Source organism: Felis catus, chromosome B1 (genome assembly GCF_018350175.1).
Source record: "Felis catus isolate Fca126 chromosome B1, F.catus_Fca126_mat1.0, whole genome shotgun sequence".
Classification (NCBI taxonomy): Eukaryota; Metazoa; Chordata; class Mammalia; order Carnivora; family Felidae; genus Felis; species Felis catus.
In genome coordinates, this window is record NC_058371.1 from 157965542 (window position 1) to 157979056 (window position 13515).

Consider the following 13515-nt stretch of genomic DNA (forward strand, 5'->3'; position numbering starts at 1 on the left):
AGTGAAATAAGCCATACAGAGAAAGACAGATACCATATGGTTTCACTTTTATGTGGACCCTGAGAAACTTAACAGGAACCCATGGGGGAGGGGAAGGAAAAAAAAAAAAAAAAGAGGTTAGAGTGGGAGAGAGCCAAAGCATAAGAGACTGTTAAAAACTGAGAACAAACTGAGGGTTGATGGGGGGTGGGAGGGAGGAGAGGGTGGATGATGGGTATTGAGGAGGGCACCTTTTGGGATGAGCACTGGGTGTTGTATGGAAACCAATTTGTCAATAAATTTCATATATATAAAAACAAAACAAAACAAAACAAAACACTCAAGTGTAAATACTTTATTTGGATAGTGATCCCAAAAAGGGCTGGTAAGAGAGCAAAGTGAAACATTGAAAATAAGAGTTTAGGGGCGCCTGGGTGGCTCAGTCGGTTAAGCGTCTGACTTCAGCTCAGGTCACGATCTCACGATCTGTGAGTTCGAGCCCCCGCGTAGGGCTCTGGGCTGATGGCTCAGAGCCTGGAGCCTGCTTCCGATTCTGTGTCTCCCTCTCTCTCTGACCCTCCCCCGTTCATGCTCCGTCTCTCTCTGTCTCAAAAATAAATAAAAACATTTAAAAATTTTTAAAAAATAATAAAAATTTAAAAAAAAGAAAATAAGAGTTTAATCCTATCAGTGATGAAATATAGAGTTGCATCCTTAGATACACTTGGTGTTTATGTTCTTTTCTTTTTAATTTGACCTATTCTCATGTGTGATTATACATCAGCATGGTTTCATATGGATATCCTTGATAACTAAATGTGTATCATATTTCTCTGGATGCTTTTAAGATTTGTGTTATCTTCAGTGTTTGGCTATGATGTGACTGTCTTCTTTAAATTTGTCCCACTTGAGTGTGTTTAGCTTTGTTGGATTTGGATACTTTGTAAAATATTGGGAATTTTCACTATTATTTGTTCAAATACTGTGTTTTTTTTCTGAATCATTCACTCTTTCTTCACTTTCATGGATTCCAACTTATTTACATCAGACTTCTTAATATTGTTTCACATAATATTGAGCTCTCTTAATAGTCTTTCAATTATTTGTTTGTCCCTTTTTAAATACGAGTTGGGTCATTTCTGTTGTGTGTTTCTTTATTTATTTATCTACTTTGCAGCTGCTAACCTTCTGGTAATCCCATTCATTTGTTCATTCTAGATATTGCACTATTATATCCTGGAATTTCTATTTCCATTTCAGACATTTGAGCAGACTTGATTTCCCATCATTTTACTCATCATGTGCATCTTTTCCTTTATTACCTTGTACCTATTTATGTTAGAGTTTTAAAATCTTTTCTGCTAACGCTGACATCTCAGTTATTATGGGTTCTATTTCTATTAACAATTCCTCTTATTTTTAAAATTGATTTTAGACTAATTTTTCTGAATAAATATTTATAGTTATTTATTCCATGTCATATATATGTACATAAAATTATGCTGGACTTTGTGGATATGTTGTGTGGAGTTTGACTCTTCTGTCTCTCTTTAAAGGTCATTGAATTTTATTCTGGAAAGCACCTACATCAAGCAGTATTCAGTGCTACCATTTCCTGAGTGTTTTGGAATTTTCGAAGTCTTCTTTTTTTTCATTGTTCCTTTAGGATCAAGTTTGCTTGTCTGTTTGTTTGGTTTGGTATTTGTGAAGTTAATCATCACTTATCCATTTTCCTTTTTCAAAATATTTCACTATTATCTCTTCATTCATTCTCTTTGTCCTATGGAGGCGTTCCATTTCATGTCATTTATGTCTTTTATATGAGACTTTGGCAGGGAATGAAAGAAAACACTTGTATCCAATCTGTCATCTTTGAACAAATTCTTCAAACAAATTTAAATAGTCTAAATTCAAAACTTACTTCATCCACTGTGCACAGATGCCATTTGGTTTCCCATTAGCCTTTATAATTTTAAGGTTTAATGGTTTAAAATACTCATTTTCCTCTGACTGGAATGCATTTCCCCACTTTCACTGCATTCTTTTCTTTATTTCTCTCTCCTTGAAGCCTTCCCAATTCCTACCAAATTAGAATTAAATGGTTTCTCAGAGATTAAACATATATATATACATAACTTTATTTTATAATTTATTGTATCTGTTTGCATTATACTTAATATTTATCTCCTAAAATACATTGTAAGCTTCTTAAGCATAGGGATAATGTTGATCTCCCACAATTTTTCAGTCATACTGATTAAATATCTTAGAGGTGTCATATTATTAAAATATATTCTGACACGTATTAAAATGGCAAAGGACTTTATGCAAGACAATTGCAATAGGGATTTTGCAGTAGGGGAGAGTTGATTGCTTACAACTCCAAATACAGAAATGCAGCTGGGGATTTAGAACCAATGAACAGAGTAAGTGGTTAATGGATTGAAAATTACTAAGAAGAGATATAGGGTGATTCTTGCTAAACTGTCCTAACACACTTCTTGCTAAAGGCAGGCAAGAATTTATATATCAAATCACCAAGGGTGGTTAGATATTAACAGTGGGAAGACTTGCTAAAACTCAGCTGAGCAGGCCAAAGACTGGTACAAGGACTAGGGTTCAGGCCCAATAGGAAAGAGAGTTCAGAGGAAACTGATTAAAGTTTGGTCAAGGAAGAGTCTTTGTCAATATGCTCTTAGATTTCCATTTCTTTGTAACATTGTTAACCCTCTGTATGAAATAGTTTCCCCACCTCCACCCAGTATTTAGGATATCCTTTTACTCTTATCCAAATACTTTCATTACATGGTATTTTTCGTTAACTCCCTCAGAAATAATGAGATATAACTTAGTCTTGTCTTCTCAGAGTAATTTTTGCTAGGCCCATTAGAATACTTATCATAGGGTAATGTGCTTGAATCTTCTCCTACAGTAGACTCTATCTTAAAGCACTAAGAACATATCTTATCAACATTTTAGTTCCCACACTATAAGAAGGTACATTAAAATGTTTATTGAATTGAACTTCTTGACTATTTACAGTTGGATAACCCTCAAAAATATCTGGATTTTTGGATGTTAGCCAGATGATCTGTGAAACTTGTCACTATCAGCTATAATTACACACTTATTTATAAGCACTCTTTGAATTTAAATGAATGTTTTGGATGAAAAAGTGGTAATCTTGATCAAGAGACAGGTAAGGTCAATTCCTATTTGAAGGATTTTGAACTTGGTTGTTATTTAAACATGATATGGTAACCTCCCTATCGTCATTTACATGTCATTCTTTATTTTACACTTACTTTGGTTTTATAAATATAGTTCATTGCAATGACATTTTGAAAGAAACTTTCTTCAAAGTAGTTTTTGATGTGAACAGATGCTATCAATTGTAAGAAACACCATATATTATATATTGTTTCTCTAGCTCCTCTATATTTCACATAATACATAGGTACATTGTATTATTTTTTGTTTATTATGTGTTACTATTCATTGTTAGTATAAGTCTAATATACCTCTAATGTCCCTTAATTTGCATATATATTTCAGAATAATTTTCTGGTTCCAAAGGATTCTGGACTTTATTACTTCTGAAGTGGACTAGTTCTTAAAAGCAAATGGTGATAGTACAGAAGGAAAATATAAGAGATGGAAAATGGTGACTATTGTTGTCCTTGACTAATGTAAAAAAAGCATAGAGTTTCTCTATTTTGTGGTTGGAATTTGTCTAAACATATAAAGTTTACTAAAGTTGTTTGACCTGACCATAAGTTGTGGAAGATATTTCAGAGAGGAATCTATTTTTATTAGATCTGGCTAAAGAATGGATACAACCAAAAAAAAATGGTAGCAGAGTAATGGAAAGAGTACTAAAGGAAATAGAGAATATAATGCCACATAAGATGGGAAAAAATGAGAAAAAGTAAACTGAATAAAATTTGATAGAATATTGGATGGGGGTGCAGTAGACAACAAACAGAGAGATCTAAAGGGAAGAAATGTAAAAACAGAAAAAAAGTCAAGAGGATTATAGTCAGAATGTTTTGAGTTGCAAGTAAGAGAAACCCAAGTGAACTTGAGCAAACAACAACAAACAAGATTCTGGGGAATAAGGGGCAGGAAGGGGACAGGTGTTGCCTTAAGTAACTGAGTGGTCCACAACCTAAATCATGTTGGATCCATATACTTTACTAAAGTATCAAAAATCTATTTTCATCTGTCTCTTATTCTGTCTTCATTCTTCATCACACTCTCCTCCTGTTGAAACAAAGATTGCCACCAGTTATTATGATCAGCCTTTAGTAGTTATTATGTAGTAGTTATGATCAGTCTTTAGTAGAAAGAAAATGTCTGTCCTAGCAGGTCTGTAGTCTTTCCCAGATCCTTTTCTTTCTTCTTTTCTTTCTTTCTTTCTTTCTTTCTTTCTTTCTTTCTTTCTTTCTTTCTTTCTTTCTTTCTTCTTTCCATTTAATTTAAAATTTTTATTTTTTCTTTTTTTCAAATATAGTTTATTGTCAAATTGTCTAGCATACAGTGTATACACTGTGCTCCTGATTTCGGGGATAGATTCCCGTGATTCATCGCTTACATACAATACCCTGTGCTCATCCCAACAAGTGCCCTCCTCAATGCCCATCACCCATTTTACCCTCTCTCTCTCTCTCTCCCCATCAACCCTAAGTTTGTTCTCTGTATCTAAGACACTCTTATGGTTTGCCTCCCTCCCTCTCTGTAACTATTTTTTCCCCTTCCCTTACCCCATGGTCTTCTGTTAAGTTTCTCAAGTTCCACATATGAGTGAAAACATATGATTTCCCAGATCCTTTTCATTGGCTAAATGCATGTCACATGCTCAACCCAAACTAATTATAGTAATCACAGGAATGGATTGTATTGACTGAACAAGTTAGATTGGGTGACCAACATTGAAGATTGCCACCTTCATCTGAAATACATGAACTACAAGTCGATGAAAAAAAGGAAAATCTGGGTGTTGTTATTTGAGAATAAGGTAATTAATTTTGGTCAGTTACCAATAAGAAAGTAAATAATATATACAGGAAGAAGGTAGTGAATACAGTGACAAAGAGACCAGGCTGTGAAAGAAAGTACATGTAAGAAAGGAAGGAAGGAAGGAAAGGAGGAAGGAAGGAAGGAAGGAAAGAAAGAAGGAAAGGAAGCAAAGAAAAGAAAGAAAGAAAAAAAAGAAAGAAAGAAAGAAAGAAAGAAGAAACAAAAAAAGAAAGAAGAAAGAAAGAAAGAAAGAAAGAAAGAAAGAAAGAAAATATAAGATGAACTTGAAGAAAAAATTTTTTAAAAATCTCATCAGAAACAGAAGATATATAGATGTATATATAATATACATTTTAGATATACATAAGATATATAATTTTTTTTTTTTTGGGACAGAGAGAGACAGAGCATGAACGGGGGAGGGGCAGAGAGAGAGGGAGACACAGAATCGGAAACAGGCTTCAGGCTCCGAGCCATCAGCCCAGAGCCTGACGCGGGGCTCGAACTCACGGACCGCGAGATCGTGACCTGGCTGAAGTCGGACGCTTAACTGACTGCGCCACCCAGGCGCCCCTACATAAGATATATAAATGTAAGATATATATTATGATATGGCATGTGTGTGTGTATATATACATACATATATATACACATACACACACATATATGAATATAGATACATAGATTTATTTTTTTAACCTCATGGTAAATTTACCATGGGAATTAGTGTTTTATACTAGTGATTGGAAATCTGATACACAATGTGAGCTCCTGAAATTCTGTCTTTATCCAGCTAGTTAGTTTGATCAGATGCTGCAGTAAATAAAACAAAAAGTAGCCCAGTTTCCCTTTTCAAATATACATTTGCTCTTGCAGATCTGCTAAAAAAAGATATATTCACTAAGTGGGAGGATATATATATATATATATATATATATATATATATATATATTATATTTAAAATAAGCACATATAATAAATATGCATTGATATGGCTAAATTCTTGGCTTCAAACGTAGCTAATTCCAAACTTGGAAACAGTACGCTAACAAAAATAACAGATTTGTGCATGCCTACATATGGATGCTGTTTTATTATATATAAAACACTGCAAACCATTTTGAAGTGGATGAGGGCTAAAGGTTGAGTGGTTGTAATGAAGCAAAATTGCAGGTTCCCAAGGGCAGGGTGGAAAAGCAAATGAACTGTGTTTTTAGTTCCTTAGAAATTACTTTAGCAATTAAGAGGTATTCATATATGTGGTTTCACTGCAATCAGGGCACCCAGCGGAATACCCAGACATTTCTTAATGTATGTTGGCCATTATTTCAGCAATTATAAAAGAGATATAAATGCTAACACGCACATTTCCAGTAATCTGGCTTTCAGTCCCCACACCATCATTGTAGAAATGTATTATGTGGCTTCTTTAAACCCAGCTTGCTCTGCAAGGTCAGTGCAACCAGCAATTCATTCCTTGCAGAGTAACCATTTTATTAGGTAGCGTGGAAGTCAGAGCTCCCTATTTCATTAAATGGCAATTAAGTAATTTAAAAATAATACTAAGCCTCTTAATCAGCTTGTTTTGCCATGTGTTCCACAAGGGACTTTGGCATTCTCCAACAATTAATAAGAAAAGCACTTCATGAATGCAACCAATGCTTTTAAGCTTTGATTTTTCCTGCCAAATCAGAGGTTTAAAAACATTTCTTTGACGAAAATGCTGTCTTTTAAAATGCATTCTCTCTCAATAAGAAAAAAGCTTTTAACGAGTTAATGAGGTAATTATCCATTGTTAGTGTATATTTTATTTTACAATAGTTTAGACAAAAAATGGTCACATCTTAGGTGAGAAGTTATGAGTGTGAGCAATAAAAGCCCTTAAAATATCTATTAAATCATTGTGTTGTTTTACCTTAAATATATAGAATTTAAAACAGTCCTTGGAGAAAATTGTATCTTAGGTTACTGTTTGAGTTATCTGTTGCTGTATAACAAACCACCCAAAAGCTTAGTGTCTGAAACAACAACAATAATTTGTTCTGATACCAAATATTCAATTTGGACAGGGCTCAACAGGGCTCACGGTCTGTACTATGTGGTGTCAGCTGGCACAAGAGCTGGGGGATGCACATCCAAGATGGCTCACTGACATGGCTGGCAAGTTGGTGCTGGGCTTTCAGCTCTGGGAATTCAGATGGTGTTGTGGGCCCTGGTTACTCTCCTTGGAGTGCTTGGGTTTTCTGAGAGAATGGTGGCCAGGTTGCAAGAGTAAGGTCCCATGAAAACCATGAATTGTCTTTTTGAACTTGGATGAAGAAGCAACATAGCATCATTTCTGCCAGAGTCACAACCCTTCCTTACCTCAAAGCGGGGAAACCTAGCCCCCGTCTCTCAATGGGAGAAGTGCCACCACGTTGGAACAGAGCATGTTGAATGGGAGACACTATTGTACATATTTATGAAAAATACTATCTCCCAATATTCATGAAAAATATAGAAATATATTCAAGACCACATGATAAAAAATACATTCCTTTCTTTCAGAGTAACAGAAAAATAAATTCTTCTTAGACTTTTAAGTTGTTGGTCTTCATTCTATCTACCAGATGTTCGGTATAATATAGTGGGGAAAGAACATGTGTTAGAGTCCAACATTGTATTCTAAATCCTGTGATGACTACCTAGGAGTAGAGTCACATAAGCTCTCTGAGTACTTTGTGATTCATCATTAAAATTAGGTCTAATAACAATGATTTTACAGGAATAATTGCAGTGAAGTTTAAATGATGTGATAATATAAAGAACTTACACATCAGAGTCATTAATTTTTGTCTACAGTAAATATATTGACAATGTCATTGTGTTATTAAATAAGATGAAAACAGCGATAATTTCTATCCACCAAAGAAATGCCAAAAATGACCCTGTATAACTTAACAAGCTTGATGATGTACAGAGAAGATGTCTGCATAGGTTGATTCATATGGGGTTATTTTGAAAGACTATGATTTTCAACCTACATTGCTTTTAGTGTCCTATCTCCTGATACACTTAGTATCTGGCTTCTCATATTCTGCTGGAAGGTAAACAAAATAGTTCTTTTTGGTTTTTTTCTTAGGACATGGAAAAAATAAAATGACCTATCACAAAAATATGTTAAAATATTTTTGCTGTTGTTATTACTGCTAATTCACAAATTAAATGGATCTGGACAACTCAAATATGATAAATTGAATACATCATTGTAGTTATCTTCAATAGTAGTTATCTTATTTGCCAATCACCTATGGAACAGTTTATAAATATATCATTACCGAATCAAATATATTGTCATTCAGTGTGTTATGTAGATGATTATGTTCAACAAACCAAATGTCCAAATCAATCCATTTTTTACTATGTTAACATGCAGTTTATCAAATTATTAAGGAAACTCATATTCACTCACTATTCTATTTTTCCATGTGCCCATGCCTCTTGCACACACACACAAAGACACACTGAAATTCAGCAGCAGAATGTCATATAAGGAGTGATTATTCAGTTTTCTAACCTACCTATTTATACTAGAAATATTACATCTAAATTCATACTATGTAAACATTTAATATGTTAACTCCTTTCTAGCTGGTTTTGAAGGAAGAAATTTATAAAATTAAACATTCTATAAAACAAATATAACAGTAAATTAATATAATTATTTCCCTAAAGCCTGCATGGAGAAACAATACTATTTAAAACTATGTAAGGTGGGGCTCCCAGCTGGCTCAGTCAGTTGAGCGTCCAACTTCAGCTCAGGTTATGATCTCATGGTTCGTGAGTTTGAGTCCTGCGTTTGATATCACAGAGGGATTAAAGACTCTTTAAGGATATTAATGCAACTAATTTTTATTACTCAGAAAACAGAAACAGAAAAAAAAAACAGGATTTGTTTTACTCTGGAGCTGTATCAAAAGGTTGCTTTCCCATCACTCCTGCCTATACTCTAAGTTCCTGGAAGAAAAATATAGATTAAACCCACTGTCTAAAACATGAACCAATAGCCAAGGTGAAGTAAAGGATCCCCGGTGGAGAAGAAAAGAAGAGGTCCCAAATCCAAGGAGTCCAGGCAAGTTGGAAGAAGGAGGAGGGAAGGAAAGCAGAGGAGAGAGACCCAAGGCACACACTGAAGATAGACTTAGCCCTGCCCATCTAGTTGGAGGGAAAAGTACAGAACTGTTCTGAGATAATAGAACCAGAATTTAACTCAGAAAAACCATTTTCTCTATTACAGCACAGTGACTCTCTACTCCTAATATATCTCATTTTATTGTATTTATTCTAAGAAAACAAATATATGTATTTATTGTATCTGATTTACTTAGTCTGACTCCATCCACAAAGAACTGAAAATGTCTTAACCAGAAATTATAAATATTCTGAAATGTTTTTCCATAAAATGAATATCACTGAAAACTAAATGCAATTTTAGTACCATGGAACTCTTAAATTCAAGAGGATGCTTGCTCTGGGCCCCATATTTTACAAGTCCCCACATGTGTTACTGCAAAACCATTTATAGAACCAATGCCACTTTCTGTCACTTAAGATCTATCTTTCAACACCAACACTGTTTACCCCAATCAACCCTAGATACTCAATCTCACGGTAAACCTTGTTAAAACCCCAAGGGGAGGCTGGTTTCTTTTTCTTCAACAAGTCCCATGACCAAAAGCATCTGAGTAAAGGATTGAGGGCTGAACCACTGCCAGTGTAGGGCATGGAACTGCTCCGAAGGGCAGTGAAGAGTTATCAGCAGAAGCACTTGCATGTAGAAAATTAATTATCAAATCTTGTCTCTTAGGTAGTTGTTCACACAATGGATTTTTGCATAGGAAAGAATAGTTTCTCAGTGGTGCTGTGTTTATTTTCTTGCCTCTCTTTTTCCAGTTTGTAATTCCAGTGGTACTTATGGATAAACATACCACTGGCATTAGATGAATTAGCAACCGAGAAACATTTTCTAAAAAGTAATTGATGTATTGATATTCCTTTTAAATTTATATAAGGCCAGATAAAACACATAGGAAGCATGATACCATTTCCTTAATTCACAATGTGTCATTTATTGTTAGATTTAACTAATAGTTCTCTTTTTATGCAGGTTATACATTTTAGTTTAATTTTAAAAATTAAATGAATTATAATTTTCAGATTTATTTAAATAAATTTAATTTTAAATGTTAATATTGAATTATAATTTGAATGGATTTGAATGTCTTAGATACTTTTAATATATTAGAAAAGAAATTATTTCCTTTGTAAATGTATAAAATGTTTTACTTTTTAATTTTATACTAACTTTATTTCTGATGAATACATATTTACGTATTATACACTGAATGCAATTAATTTTTATTCTTCACATTATTTAGATTATTAGTAAGAGTATAAGTCAAAATCATGTTAGAAATATAGAAGAGTAATTCCATTGAATAAAAATCTAAAATGTGAGAGTGAATCTTCAAAAAAGCAGTCTGCTTAAATTTTTTAAAAATGGAGACAATAAAGGTGAGCAGATTTCTATCCAACATCACTCACATAAAATTTGCCATGAGGATATTACAAATTCATGATTTAATTACAGTATAATTACTGACCAAAACAATGAAAATTAGCAAGAAAATTATTCTCATTAAGTTCTCAAACAGGTCAGATAAAATTTCTGCCATTACAGATTCTTTGTAAAAGGAAGATTTAATTGTCAATCATGAAATGTTGCTTGCACACAAATAAGCATATGCAATTTTACGACTGAAAAAAATAGTGATATAAACTCCAAACAACTCACAGAATTCAACAAAAACAAGATGACACTAGGAAAGATTATAATCATGATGGACTTAAAAAAATAATATTCTTTCTTTTTCTATTTACATTTTAGTGTTACTGGAGGCAATATATTTATAGAAAGCAATAAAAGGGGTAGATTTGATAAAAGGTATTTTGGAATAAAGTGCTAGAATGGCTGAATGTGTAGGATGGATACAATAATAATGAAACAAATAGTTATTTAACCTGAAAAAGCAAACATACAACTATTAATTTATCAGGTAATATACTGAGAAAAGTTATACATAAAATTGTAAATGTAATATTATTTACTTCAATTATGTGATATCAGTGATAAAAATATTATTGAACGACTAGTGTTTATTTTGCACATTGTTGAACTATTAGAAAACAAGGGGCGCGTGGGTGGCTAAATTGGTTAAGCGTCTGGCTCCTGGTTTTGGCTGAGGTAATGATCTCACAGTCATGGATTTGAGTCCTGAGTCCTACCGCCTAATGATTGTGCAGAACTTGCTTGGAATTCTCTCTCTCTCTCTCTCTCTCTCTCTCTCTCTCTCTCTCTCTCTCTGCCTCTTTCCCACTTGAGTGTTCTTTCTCTCTCTCAAAATAAATAAATAAACTTTTAAAAGGAATAAAAAGAAAACCCGGTGTCAAAACCCCAATGTCAAAAAAATGTAGGTTTGGGGCACCTGGGTAGCTCAGTGGTTAAACAACTGACCTGAGCTCAGGTCATGATGTCACAGTTCATGGGTTCAAGCCCCACATTGGGCTCTGTGCTGACAGCTGAGAGCCTGGAGCCTGCTGCAGATTCTGTGTCTCTCTCTCTCTTTCTGACGCCACTTTGCTCACAGTCTGTGTCTCTCTTGCTCTCTCCAAATTAAATAAACATTAAAAAAATGTTAATGTAGGTTTGACTTAAGCTAAGAACTGAAACACGAAAACTTAATTTTTGAAATTACTACAAATATTTGTTGAGGTTAAGCTTATTATAATGTTTTCACTATGGTTGATAAAACAAGAAAGGTGTAGAAGCAAAACTGTGGCCAAAATTTCATGATGTTTTTTAATATTTCATCTGTGTTTAGAAATAATGACATTTTTTGTAACAATTCAGATTGTTTATAATTTTTCTTTCAATTTTTATCTGTGTACCTGACTGAGACAACGTGGGTCTCCTGGGCGGCTCAGTCATTTAAGCATCCGACTCTTGAGATCAGCTCAGGTTGTGATCTCATAGTTAGTAAGTTCGAGCCCCACATTGGGATTCTCTCTCTCTCCCTCTTTCTTTCTCAAAATAAATAAACAAGCTTTTTTCAAAAAGTGAGACAACTTGATGAAACATATCAAATTACATAGTAATCATTCTTAGAAGAATTATGATAATCCTGCCTAATATCTGTGAAAGTAAGAGATTTAATTCAGAAAAGATATAAAATGCAGAGAAATGTTAAGAGTGGGAGTGGAGAAAGAAAGTGTACAAACAGTTAATTCTAATTGTGGTGTTTGATCAAAAAATTATATTCATGTTGAATTTTCTCTGTAGCTACTTAGTATGAACTATTGCTTTCTATGGCAATTGTTAGCAGTAGCTTATAAAAATTCAAACCATCCTAACTCTAAGAAAATTAAAATACATAACGTTTTTAAATTCCTCATACTTAAAAAATCTCCATAGGGAATATGCAACAAAAGTGACATTCCAGTAATACAAAACACTGCAAGTAAATAAAACATTTTCATGGCTATGAAGAAAAAGATTCATGTACAAGTAATTACAAAATTTTTTCTACAATAGTTTTATTTTCGAAACATTTTTTTCCTATAAAATCCAGCAGTAAAAATGTTGAAAGAAGAATTTAATAAAGAATACATAGATCTAGACACTTCTTCACGAGATGGTGATTATCATGATGCATGTGATGGCAACTGATATGATTAAATTAAAGTGTGTTATAATGACAACAATGGCCAGCTGTATCAACACAGGACAACTGTTTATTTCAGTGTATTCTTCCACAGGATGATAAGACTGCAAATTAGTATACCACTTCACCTTTCCTTCAAAAAATGCCTGCAAACATTTTTCCAGACAGTTCACTCTTAATGAGATTGCAGCATCCACTAATACTAAGCTATTATATGACAAAGCGGGCTAATTCCCAGTTTCCTGAGTGACCCCCTCAACCATTGAGTCAAGACCTAAATACATTTCCTCTTTATATAAATATATAAATATATAACTATAACATATATAAGTATACTTTTTATATAAATAAATTCATAAATAAATATAAATGAACATTTATGTATAAATGTAAAAATAGACAATATATAATACAACATATCATATTATGTTATATATCCATATATGTGTAAATCCTATGTAAGTCCTATACATCATATAAAAACATAAATTATACACATTCTTCAGTGCTGTTATTATAGAAGTTTCCTGTCGGGATAAAGGACAGAACATATTTCATTTAGCAATTTGGGGCCTCCATTTGTACTCTTGCCCTGTTCCCCTCCAAAAAAGTATTTGAGGTGGCCCTTTCAGTGAAAACAAGCCAATTTTCCATAATTAGAAAATTATTGATTTTCTGAAACATCATACACCCCAATAATGGCAAATTATTGAAGTGCTTTTGAGTTCTTTCTGCATTGGTGATCTTCCTTTTTTTA

The 13515-nt window shown here is 33.4% G+C and overlaps 1 long non-coding RNA gene across 1 annotated transcript in view; it reads right to left on the reverse strand.

The window, feature by feature from the left end:
- Positions 1–720: 720 nt before the first annotated feature.
- The window catches only part of LOC123385062, a 332116-nt gene continuing 319321 nt past the window's right edge, over positions 721–13515 (reverse strand). The window contains exon 4 of the long non-coding RNA XR_006597077.1: positions 721–4242. This is a non-coding gene — a long non-coding RNA (uncharacterized LOC123385062). The remainder of the gene's footprint in view (positions 4243–13515) is intronic.